The sequence below is a fragment of the Eschscholzia californica genome, unplaced genomic scaffold (genome assembly GCF_041429995.1).
Source record: "Eschscholzia californica isolate CP2 unplaced genomic scaffold, dmEscCali1.0.p SCAF_103, whole genome shotgun sequence".
NCBI classification, from domain to species: Eukaryota; Viridiplantae; Streptophyta; class Magnoliopsida; order Ranunculales; family Papaveraceae; genus Eschscholzia; species Eschscholzia californica.
Genome location: NW_028238203.1, coordinates 35560 through 47500, shown reverse-complemented (window position 1 = coordinate 47500; position 11941 = coordinate 35560). Strand labels below are relative to the sequence as shown.

Genomic DNA, 11941 nt, shown 5'->3' with positions numbered 1-11941 from the left:
CGCAATGGGGGATTGGTCCCATTTTCTATGAGCGAATGCATAGATACTTGTTCATCATTCGAACAGCCCAGCCCATTCATATCATATCATAAGAATTTTTCTTTATTCATTCCGTCTTCTTCGATGAACTTTCCAATCTATGGATAAAATCCGAAAAACAGCAATATTATGAAAACAATAAAAACCCATTGTTACGTTTCCACATCAAAGTGAAATATAGTACTTAATCCCTTTTTCTTTCATTTAATGCCTATTGGTGTTCCAAAAGTACCTTTTCGGATTCCTGGAGAGGAAGATTCAGTTTGGGTTGACGTATAGTGCGACTTGTCAGACATATTGGGTCATATGGGATTTCCCCGTTTTCTCCCCCGATCGAGATATCCTCTGTTTCACCCAAGATTGATTGATTGAACCATCAATAATTTGGAGCGTGAAGTGCAATTAGAGCAATTTATTTGGGGGATCAATATTAATATTTTCAATTATAAGAATTTATGTTAGAAGAATTTATGGTTGGCTTGGTTGGACCAATAAAATGAAGTATCCAGGCTCCGTTCAGAAAATACCCAATTGGTAAAATATGTATGATTCCCATTTGTATCATAAATTTGTATCATAAATGATTAATGATTCCTATTTATATTATACCATATGAGCGATCTCAAACTGCCAATCAATCAATGGAATAATATGATGACTACATCGAATATTTGGCGGAAGACATGAAATGAATTGAAAAAAAAAAGAAGTCTTAGCAAACAAAAGAAGTGGTATTGGGATCATTTGTCCTATATGTGCAAATCGAGATCGGGTAGATCTTTACCCGGAGTAGAGCATAAACCTAAAAGAATTGAAGAGGCCCATTCAGGAACAAGAAAATAACATCGTAATTCGTAATTTGGATTGGATTTCGATGAAAGAATATATCAATGAGACGTTAGTTCGATAAGTTTAGTGAGTTCTTTTTTATGGGGAAGTGAGTAAAAACTCATCTTTCTTGAAAAATCGAAGAAAAAGCCCCTTCGTTATTCGTTAGGAGTTAGAAAGATCCTGCTATGAAAAAAAATAAATAAAGAGGGCTGGAATTGACACATTGATTCTTTTTTTCGCAATTTTTATTTTTTGAACCGTATGCATCCAAAGGTGCGTGTACGGTTCCTAAGGGATACAATTTTGTCCTAATCAACCGACTTCATCGAGAAAGAATACTTTTTTTAGGCCAAAACGTTGATAATGAGATCTCGAATCAACTTATTGGTCTCATGATATATCTTACTATAGAGGATGATACCAAGGATCTTTATTTGTTTATAAACTCTCCTGGTGGATGGGTAACACCCGGAATAGCTATGTATGATACTATGCAATTTGTGCAACCAGATGTACATACAATATGCATGGGATTGGCCGCTTCAATGGGGTCTTTCATCCTGGTCGGGGGAGAAATTACCAAACGTCTAGCATTCCCTCACGCTTGGCGCCAATGAGTTTTTATTTGAGAGAAAAAGAAGACTATGCCTTCGCCATATAGAATATGAATAATAAGTAATAATAGCATGGCACTTCGAGTTCGATATGAGCAAACCATTATTGTTTTTTCATAACATGAGATTCTGTATCGAGAGAGTAGTATGAGACAAAAGGTATTTCCGATTTGATCTTATCTATCGGGGGTCCATTTCAGCGTCACAAACTTTTTTGTTTTCACACCAGAGGTCTCTTTCCAATATTTATGTTACGAAAGAGTATTAAAATGAAAAAAAAAAAAACGATCATTTTTTCCTTATTTGATGATCGGATCAAAAAGAAACTTTGGGATTGCTGAATCACAAAGGAGATAAATATATAAAGCAACGGAACCATCATAGTATTTTTTAACTCTCCCGAAAGGAAGGGTGGTAAATGGATCATTTAACGATTTGGGTCTGATAGATCCTATGTTTTTCTCTTTCTTCAATGAAAGGAAAAAGTAAATTCCATTCTAGAGCCGTATGCAATGCGCAAAAAATGCCTGTACGGTTGTTCAATTCTATTTTTTTTTTCTTGTTCTTTATCTCTTTCCTTCGCACGATCGGGCGAGATAGGGGAAGCACTCATTATGTTATATCATCAGGGTAATGATCCACCAACCTGCTAGTTCTTTTTATGAGGCACAAACAGGAGAATTTGTCCTGGAAGCGGAAGAACTGTTGAAACTCCGCGAAACCCTCACAAGGGTTTATGTACAAAGAACGGGCAATCCCTTATGGGTTGTATCCGAAGACATGGAAAGGGATGTTTTTATGTCAGCAACAGAAGCCCAAGCCCATGGAATTGTTGATCTTGTAGCGGTCGAAATACCGAGGATTTCACGTAAATCCGTGATTCCATTTCGAACATAATTGAATGAACTGTGATTTGATATTTTATCTTCTTACCGAGGTAAAATGGGGTAAAATATTCAATGAAATCGACGTAATTCATAATCATCGGTTAGGATCGATCTAAACCAGCCCATTCTGTATACGATTCAGCATGCCAACTATTAAACAACTTATTAGAAACACAAGACAGCCAATCAGAAATGTCACAAAATCCCCCGCTCTTCGGGATGTCCTCAGCGTCGAGGAACATGTACTAGGGTGTATGTGCGACTCGTTCAGATCATGAACTGGAACAAAAGAAAGGAGACAATTTTGACAGTATCAATGATCAGTACCAATGAATAGGATAGAATGGAAGAGTTCCACTCACTATCTAAAAAAAGACCTCTATTGTGTATAAAATTTATGGTTTCCATTGGTAGAAATCCAATCACCTCAATTGGAGATGAGAAGCAATTCCCCATTGGTAGCAAATGGTTATCCATTAAGCGGGGAATGGTATTTAAAAAGCAGAAAAATTATGCTCCCACTCTTGCAAGAACGGATTAACAGGGTCAGCTACCTAACCAACCTTCATAATTAAATGCCGTTACTGTATGGGTAGATCTCATTGTGAAAAGACCTATTACTGTAGAATTTATGGGTAGAGCCAAAGAGTGTGAACTGTACAAGTTACTAAAACTAAATAGGGAAGGGGGCTCCGGTGTATAGAAAGGACCTCACCCGTTTAAAAAGTAACCATAGAAACGATGGAACCCACTATTTATTCATTTACATTTACGACTTAATTTACTTTTACTATTTTTTGGATACCGAGTATCGATACAATTTCTTATTTCGAGGTGAAATGCTTCAAAAAAAATCGTGGTTGGGAAGGTCATAGTAGCAAAAGCCATTGGAATTTTTATTTTATACACCGGAAGAATCAGTTTTGTTATTAATAGACCAGGAGGGGGAAAAAGAATGACTGAAAGAAACGAAATCAATCAGTTATTCATCAAAGTTTCATTTGATTCAATGACCAGAATTAGACGAGGATATATAGCTCGGAGACGTAGAACAAAAATTCGTTTATTTGCATCAACCTTTCGAGGGGCTCATTCAAGACTTACTCGAACTATTACTCAACAGAAAATGAGAGCTTTGGTTTCTGCTCATCGAGATAGGGGCAGGCAAAAGAGAGATTTTCGTCGTTTGTGGATCACTCGTATAAATGCAGTAATTCGTGAGAATAGGGTATCCTATAGTTATAGTCGATGATTAATACACGATCTGCAAAAGAGGCAGTTGCTTCTTAATCGTAAAATACTTGCACAAATAGCTATATCAAATAGGAATTGTCTTTACATGATTTCCAATGAGATCATTAAATAAGGGGATTGGAAGGAATCCACCAGAATGATTTAAGCGGAGTTCCCCGGAGAATGAACTCCGGGAAGGTAGAGTCTAAATTACTACGATAAAGTAGTAAAAATGAACGAACACGTTTCAATAATAAAAATAAAAGATTTTATCTTTTTATTCCCCGATTCTATTTTGTTTTCTTATGACATGACAATCCAATCTGGATTCTCTAATTTTTCGAACAAAACATCAACCTGGGTTGGGGTTCGAATTGCAATTTTGATTCAATTGAGGCGTAGGCCTATTTATTTCTGGTTCTAGGACCAGTAGTTCTAGGGGTTGACTCGGTTCTCTCAAATTGTTTCTCATTATTAAGAAAAGGTAACAAAGATAAAATACGAGCTTGTTTTATAGCAATAGTAATTAATCGTTGTTGTTTCAAGGTTAATCTATTCACTCGTCGAGATAATATTTTTCCTTGTTCACTAATAAATCGACTAATTAAACTCATGTTTCTATAATCAATTCGATCCCCCGATCCAATTGGGGGCAAACGCCTACGAAAAGATCGCTTGGATTTAAGAAAAGGTCGCTTGGATTTATCCATGGTTTATTCCTTATCTCTAAAATCCTATTTCTGAATTCGAATTCATTTGGGATCCGACCAAAATAGGATTTGATTTGTTTCTATATATTATATGTATTTGTTCTTGTTACTTCGAAGGGTAGCACACACACACGCCCCTTCAATCTATTTCTTTATCTCCCCATGAATTGTATGCTTGTAACAATAGGGACAGAATTTTCTCAATTCCAATCGACTAGGTGTATTGTGTCGATTCTTTTGAGTAATATATCTGGAAATGCCCGGCGATTCCTTATTAACACTGTTTCGGACACAACTAGTACATTCCAAAATAACTCTGACTCTGACCCTCTTTACCCTTGGCCATGAACCTCCTTTGAATTTTGGATTCACTCAACGCTTCGCTTTTCGATCCGAAACGAAGAAAAAAAGTAAAAAAAAAAAAATAGAAGTTGCTAACTCGAAATCCAATTATGAAAGATTTCATTGCAATCAATAGAGCAATAATAATAAGTGATACAACAATTTCTAACTATTAATTATTTCTAACCCTAGTACAGTATTTCGTTTAAGTATCTTGTATGATTTTGTTGCCTAGAACTACATTTATTGCTATTTGCGTACTCCCCCTATTAATTATTAATAGTAGAATTTGAGCCTGACCCGAGTTTTACTGAGGTTGAATCCACTTTGATTCTTTATTTTTCTGCCCTTACATATCCTAAAAAACCGAAAAAAGAAGAAAACAAAGAAAAGAGAGGAAGAAGGATTAGTCAGAGATAATTTATTATATCACTAATCTTCTTCGTCCCTTCTCATGTCAATAACTAGAATGAAAAAAAAGGGGAATGTCAACGCATCTGGGAATAAATGATTGATCTCTATCAATAGACCTGCTAAGGACCCGAACCATAGAGTACTTAGCACAGGTGCCACGGAGAGATATGTTTTTATATCTCGCATTGAAAATCCTCCTTCTTTAATTGTAATACATATATGATCAGATGCATATGTAGTTAAGGATCACTTGTATTTGTACGCGGAATCCCTAACAACAATGGATATATACAACGACCCCGGTAGATAAGATTCCCCTTTCCTTAAAACAGAAAAAGACGCCCCCTTCTTCCTGAGTATTACCGATAAATATTAATTTATTTATATGTTTATATGTTGGGTTTCATATGTATATTTTTATTATATGTTATATGAGACCAAAAAGAAAAAATGGCAAGCGAAATTGTATATCAATGGGGAAATAATGATGTGGAAAACAAGACAGGGATTCTCTACAATGACACTGATATACCAATTGAAAGGGATGTAGCGCAGCTTGGTAGCGCGTTTGTTTTGGGTACAAAATGTCACGGGTTCAAATCCTGTCATCCCTACCTATTCCTTCTCCTACGGGCAGTAACAAGTATGGGCAATAACGGGGGGATCCATTGAGATCGATGAAAATTGGATAGACTCAATCTTTCATTTCAGTTTATGATACTATCTGCATGCAAGGTGTATTGGGCGTACAAAAAGAATCCTTTTCTTTCTTTTCTTTACGGTCTTATCTATTGTGATAAGAAAGCGCTCTTAGTTCAGCTCGGCAGAACGTGGGTCTCCAAAACCCGATGTCGTAGGTTCAAATCCTACAGAGCGTGATTCTGTTCTTCTTAGGTCGAATTTCAATGAAATAACTTCACTAACTTGAACAGCAACCTGAATCTGAATTTGACCTCCTGCGGGTTAAAAAAAGAAGGGGGTCAATCAAAAAACGAGATCTTACTTAATCAAAGATCCAACTGATCACCGCGCCTGTATTGTAAATATGCAGTTACGAATAATCCAGCCAAAGTAATAGGAATTAGACCTAACACGATTCCAAATAGTAAAACTTCAATCATTTCGATTTGTTTGATGTTTGAAAGGGGAAGAAAAAAGAGAGGTAATATCTATCTTTAAATATTAATCCGAATCGACCATGAATCTCAATGACCAAGAATTTACAATTGACGCGGGAAGGCATTCTAGAGTGCCTAGAATCTCACAGAAACATTTATTTTTATGAATTTAGAATTCAATTCAAATAAGTCGTATTTTGCTCAGACCAATAAATAGAGCTGGGGTTATAGTTGAAGCCGCCAGTAGAAAACCGAAATAACTAGTTATAGTAGGCATGAGGGAGCTAAATGAGATACGTTCTTTTTATACATATGGTTATAAAAAACTTACCTAAGTTTCCGCTTTTGAAAGATAAGAGGATACGAAAAAATACCAATTGATAGAATCCGTTCCAATTGAAAGTTTTTGATTCATCTTTCATTATCATTTATCATTATAGACGTCACTAACAAAGATAGAGTGAGAGAAGTGGAAAAAAAAGATTGATTCATCATCTGTGACATCTACCCATGCCGTGATTTCGACTCAACAGATTCATTGAGCAACTCGTGGGTAAAGTAATAGGAAAAGAACCTTGTAGTGGAATTTCATTTATAAATGAAACTCTCTTTGAATCACTATGGAATTAAATCAAATTGGAAAATTTTTTCTTTTTTAATTGTATAGAATCCAGTTTCTATTCTGGAACAAAGGACCTTAGAATACCTTTTGCTTTACCTCATTAGATTCAGTGGTTACCCCATTAGATTAAGCATGTAGGCTCATTAATTATACATAATATCTCGACTGCTAAGAAAAAAGTGTCGCACGATCGCTCGAAGAAATAAAAGCCTTAGTTCGGTACAACTCAATTTTAAGACTAGTAATTCTATTATCTTTTGGTTTTAGGTTCTACATGCTGTCTTTCCATATTAGGGAGTCCTATCCTTGGAGCTAGTCAAGAAGGAACCTTTGGATGTAATGCAGCAACGGTTGCATCACGCATATTGATTGTTCCAACTATTGTTTGTTTTCTTTCATTGAATACTATCTACTAATCTTATTGTACTACTAACCGATTTCTTGAACTGAAAGGATTTGAACAAAAACCTTTTTCTTTTATACATATACAACAGGGTTCTAGATTTCGTATCTAATTGAATTGTGTGAATATGATAATATCTTTCATGAATTATTAGAACCCGTTGGACTCACACTCTACCAGATCCTCGGGTTCTAGTCCAAAGTTAGTAATGGAAAGAACCCTATACTTATACTACTACAGGAATTTGAAAAATTTTCGATTGAATAGCACACGGTTCCGCATATATAAGGAACAAGAAAGGAAGAAATCAATTATGTACCACTTCTTTTGGTTTCGATATTGATTGAAATTGCGTTGCTGTGTCAGAAGAAGGATAGCTATACTGATTCGGTATACTCTAAAGATGCCCTCGGTACACTATTGACGATCTCACAAAGATTCAAGATCAGTGGGTTTCCATTTACTGATCCCATCTTTCACGGAATCGATCCCCCTTTGACTGTACAAGAATATGTGGAGCGCAGCATGTCTGGAAGCACGGGAGAACGCTCTTTTGCTGATATTATTACCAGTATTCGATACTGGGTCATTCATAGCATTACTATACCTTCCCTATTTATTGCGGGTTGGTTATTCGTCAGCACGGGTTTAGCTTACGATGTGTTTGGAAGCCCTCGGCCAAACGAGTATTTTACAGAGAGCCGACAAGGAATTCCATTAATAACTGGCCGTTTTGATCCTTTGGCACAACTCGATGAATTTAGTAGATCCTTTTAGGAGGCCCCAATGACTATAGATCGAACCTATCCAATTTTTACAGTGCGATGGTTGGCTGTTCACGGACTAGCTGTACCTACCGTTTCTTTTTTGGGGTCAATATCAGCAATGCAGTTCATCCAACGATAAACCTAATCCGAATTGAATTATAGAGCTATGACACAATCAAACCCGAACGAACAAAATGTTGAATTGAATCGTACCAGTCTTTACTGGGGGTTATTACTCATTTTTGTACTTGCTGTTTTATTTTCCAATTATTTCTTCAATTAAGAGAAAGAAAAAGAATAGTAGGAATTCTCTTATCCCATTCGGACGGATCTCATCTCATAATTATCCATGACTGTTTATGTCTCTAGCATGACCACTTGATGAAATGTGGAGGGAAGTGGGGTAAATGGCCGATACTACTGGAAGGATTCCTCTTTGGCTGATAGGTACTGTAGCTGGTATTCCTGTGATCGGTTCACTAGGTGTTTTCTTTTACGGTTCATATTCCGGATTGGGTTCATCCCTATAGTAATCATATGAACTAAGTTGTAGACAGGAAAAAGAAAGTAAGAACTCAACGGGACCTTACCCCTCGAATTAGACAAGGGGGTAAGGTCCCGTTGAGTTCTTACTCTTACAACGAGACTTTGATTCATTCCATAACATAAAAGTTCGAAGTTCATCCAGTTAACATAATCATAATATTCTATTCGTAGAAATAAAAAATGGGCCTTTTGCTCCGATGTTTCAAATCACGCTATTCCATTTTTTATGATAATGTTTTTGAAGAATTAATCCCATTGATTGGATTCAGAATATATGTTCTACATAGTATCAATTCGTCCAAAATCAGAAGAAAGAAGGAATCAATCCATTTTCTGGATGACATAATATGGATTCCTGTAGACCTGTAGACGAGACATCACCCAAAGCATTTCTATACTAATAGAATCTTACTCTATTTATTATCTCATCAAAGTTTCAATTTTCTTTTGTTTTTTACTTTTTTTAGAAGTTCATTGAAGAAGTTCTATTTACTCAATGAGTTACTCTACCCCTTTTTTGTTTTGCTTGCCCACCACTTCTTATAAATCCAAACAAGGAGGTTCCGATAAACCTAGAAAAAATGTAAAAAAGGAATAGTACTCTTTGACGAAGCAGATCAAGAATCATTATTCTTTCGACACAAGAAAAGGTGGAAAATTACTTTTCTTGTGTCGAAGATTAGGAAGACGAGTAATACCTCCTAGAATCGGTTGTTCCTTTCATTTATCCCTTACTTTATAGTCTCCTACCACGTATGTCTATTATCTATTTCTATTCGAATTTGATTCTATTATTCTAATAGCATAGAAAACTATTGATATATTTCGTGGCATTTCAAATTTGCCAATAGTGACATAATCACACCACTCCAATTTGGATTGAAAAACGGGTAGTCAAGTTCAAGTTAAATAGTGTTCTTCGCAATAGAATACTATTCTATTACTATACTAGCAGTGGAATCCAAGTAATTCCCGGCATCTCGCAGAAAAACAGTATAAACAAAGCAAGCAAATAAAAAAGCTTTTTTTTTTGACCATACATAATTACATCGATCAGCAAGAACAAGAATTTGATTTTTTTTATAAACTTGATGTTGATAAATACGTGGATCTAAAAATTCATTTCAGACAATTGAACCTTCTCAAACTGTTTCTTTTTAAGAACCAAAAATATTTGTGCCAGAATAACAGATGCCAAGAAGAACAAAAGGCCTTGGACACGTGATGGATCTTGAAGTACTATTTCTGCGTCTCCTTGACCAAATCCACCCACATTGGGATTACTTGTTAGTGGTTGATCAAGCTTGATGGATTCACCTTCTGAAACAAGAAGTTCTGGTCCTGGAGGTATAAAATCAACCACTTGGTGTCCGTCCGATGCATCCGCTATGGTTATTTCATATCCCCCCTTCTCTTTACGTATGATTTTGCTTACTATACCTGCTGCTGTAGCATTATAGACTGTATTGTTACTCTTACTCCCATCGGGATAAATCTGACCCCTTCCCCTGTTCCCGCCTACATATATAGGATATTTTAAGAAGTAAACGTCTTTTTTAGTAGCGGGGTCCGGGGAAAGGATAGGAAAGGTGATTTCACTATATTTCTGACCAGGAACAGGACCTATCACAAGAATATTTTTTTTAGTGGGGCGATAACTCTGAAAAGACAGATTGCCCATCTTTTCTTTCATCTCGGGAGAAATACGATCGGGAGGAGCTAATTCAAATCCCTCAGGTAAAATAAGAACAGCTCCCACATTCAAAGCCCCCTTTTTTCCATTAGCAAGAACTTGCTTCAGTTGCATATCATAAGGGATTCTAACAACTGCTTCAAATACAGTATCAGGAAGTACCGCTTGTGGAACCTCAATATCTACGGGCTTATTAGCTAAATGGCAATTGGCACATACAATACGCCCAGTTGCTTCTCGTGGATTTTCATAACCCTGCTGTGCAAAAATGGGATATGCATATGAAGTAGATGTCCGAGTTATTACATATATCATGATCGATACAGAGATGGATCGAGCCATCTGTTCCTTTATCCAAGAAAAGGTATTTCTATTTTGCATGGTCCAATTATTGATCCCAAAATTTCTACAATAAATTAGGTAGGTTGCTAGTATAGTTCCCTGTCCACGATTCTGCTATTGTATTGGAATAATTTTACTGGAATATAGGAAGAATCCCTGGATGGGTAGAAATATAAAAAGTGAGTAAGATTTTTAATGGTTTGTTTATGTACGAAGTAACAAACATTATGATTGGATTAATATCGGTGGATCAGTCTTTAGTCATTCATTGAATGATAAATCACTACAAGTGACGGAGATACGCGATTTAAATAACGGAAGATCCAATATTTCAAAATTGTATCTAGAATGACTGGAAAAGTGGAAACAAGACCCGATATAATTTGGTCGTTATGATCAAACCCAAAATCTTTGGAGATAGAACCAATCATTAGTTCCCAACCATGGGGCGAGTGGAATCCGATACATAAATCAGTTAATAAAAGAATAGAAAAAGCTTTTATTGTGTCACTTAAGTTATAGAAGAATTCCTGAACCCAAGAATTAAGAATGACAAGTTCTTCATTACCCAGAATAGAATAACCACTTAGAATAGCGAAATAGATTATATTTGTCGAGAAGTCCAAAATGCTGTGGATATGACTCTCATTGTGCATCTTGATCAATTGTATCGTTTCTTTATGAATTCCTATATGAAGCTTTTGTATATGTGTCTCCGGGTACTCTTTTATCATTTCGTCCAAAAGGGATAGTTCCTCTAATTCTATGAATTTTTCTAGAACATGCTTTTCTTGAATATCATTCAAAAAAGTTTCGGATTGCCCAGTATTCCACCAATTCGTAACCCAAGATTCCAGACTTTTATTAAATGAGAGAGAGATCCACCAGGGCAAAAATACTATAGATGCAAGATATGGGAGGGTAGTGAGTGCTTTCTTTTGTGGCATTTTGAATCTGTGAATTGCTAATGAAACCAACTCATTCGTCGACTCTATCCGATCTGATATTTCTATGAAGCATGAGTTCTATAACAAGGTATTGAACCTATGGATCTACTGCCCTTTTTTATTTGTAATTAATTGGTTAGTCCTTGTATCGAGAAAGAATATAGAATTAGAATAAGGGTTCGCGCTGAATGAAGAAATAAAAATATATATTGTTTTCCGATCTCTCAATTGGTCAAATTCGAAACAATTACATCCTTTCGGTGAATGCCCGAAAGAGCCACCTCGAGTAATTCATATTATTCGGATTTCGAGACAAAAGAACCCCCTTAGATCAATTATTTCAAAAAGTTTCGCTGGCTACCCAGACCATAACCCGGGAATAATTGGGGGAAATTTATGAAAAATATTGATGGGATGATGAAATCAAAAATGA

At 36.0% G+C, this 11941-nt stretch overlaps 1 protein-coding gene and 1 non-coding gene across 2 annotated transcripts in view; one reads left to right on the top strand and one right to left on the bottom strand.

The window, feature by feature from the left end:
* Positions 1 to 1763, bottom strand: part of LOC147562661 (photosystem II CP47 reaction center protein) — a 6064-nt gene extending 4301 nt beyond the window's left edge. Inside the window, exon 1 of the mRNA XM_086657391.1 lies at positions 1 to 1763. This exon is cut by the window's left edge and continues 2665 nt beyond it. The gene's annotated coding sequence lies outside the window, so the exon portion shown is untranslated.
* A 4111-nt stretch (positions 1764 to 5874) lies between these two features.
* On the top strand, positions 5875 to 5948 carry TRNAW-CCA (transfer RNA tryptophan (anticodon CCA)). The gene has a single exon. It is a non-coding gene; the product is annotated as a tRNA-Trp (tRNA).
* The last annotated feature ends 5993 nt before the right edge of the window (positions 5949 to 11941 follow it).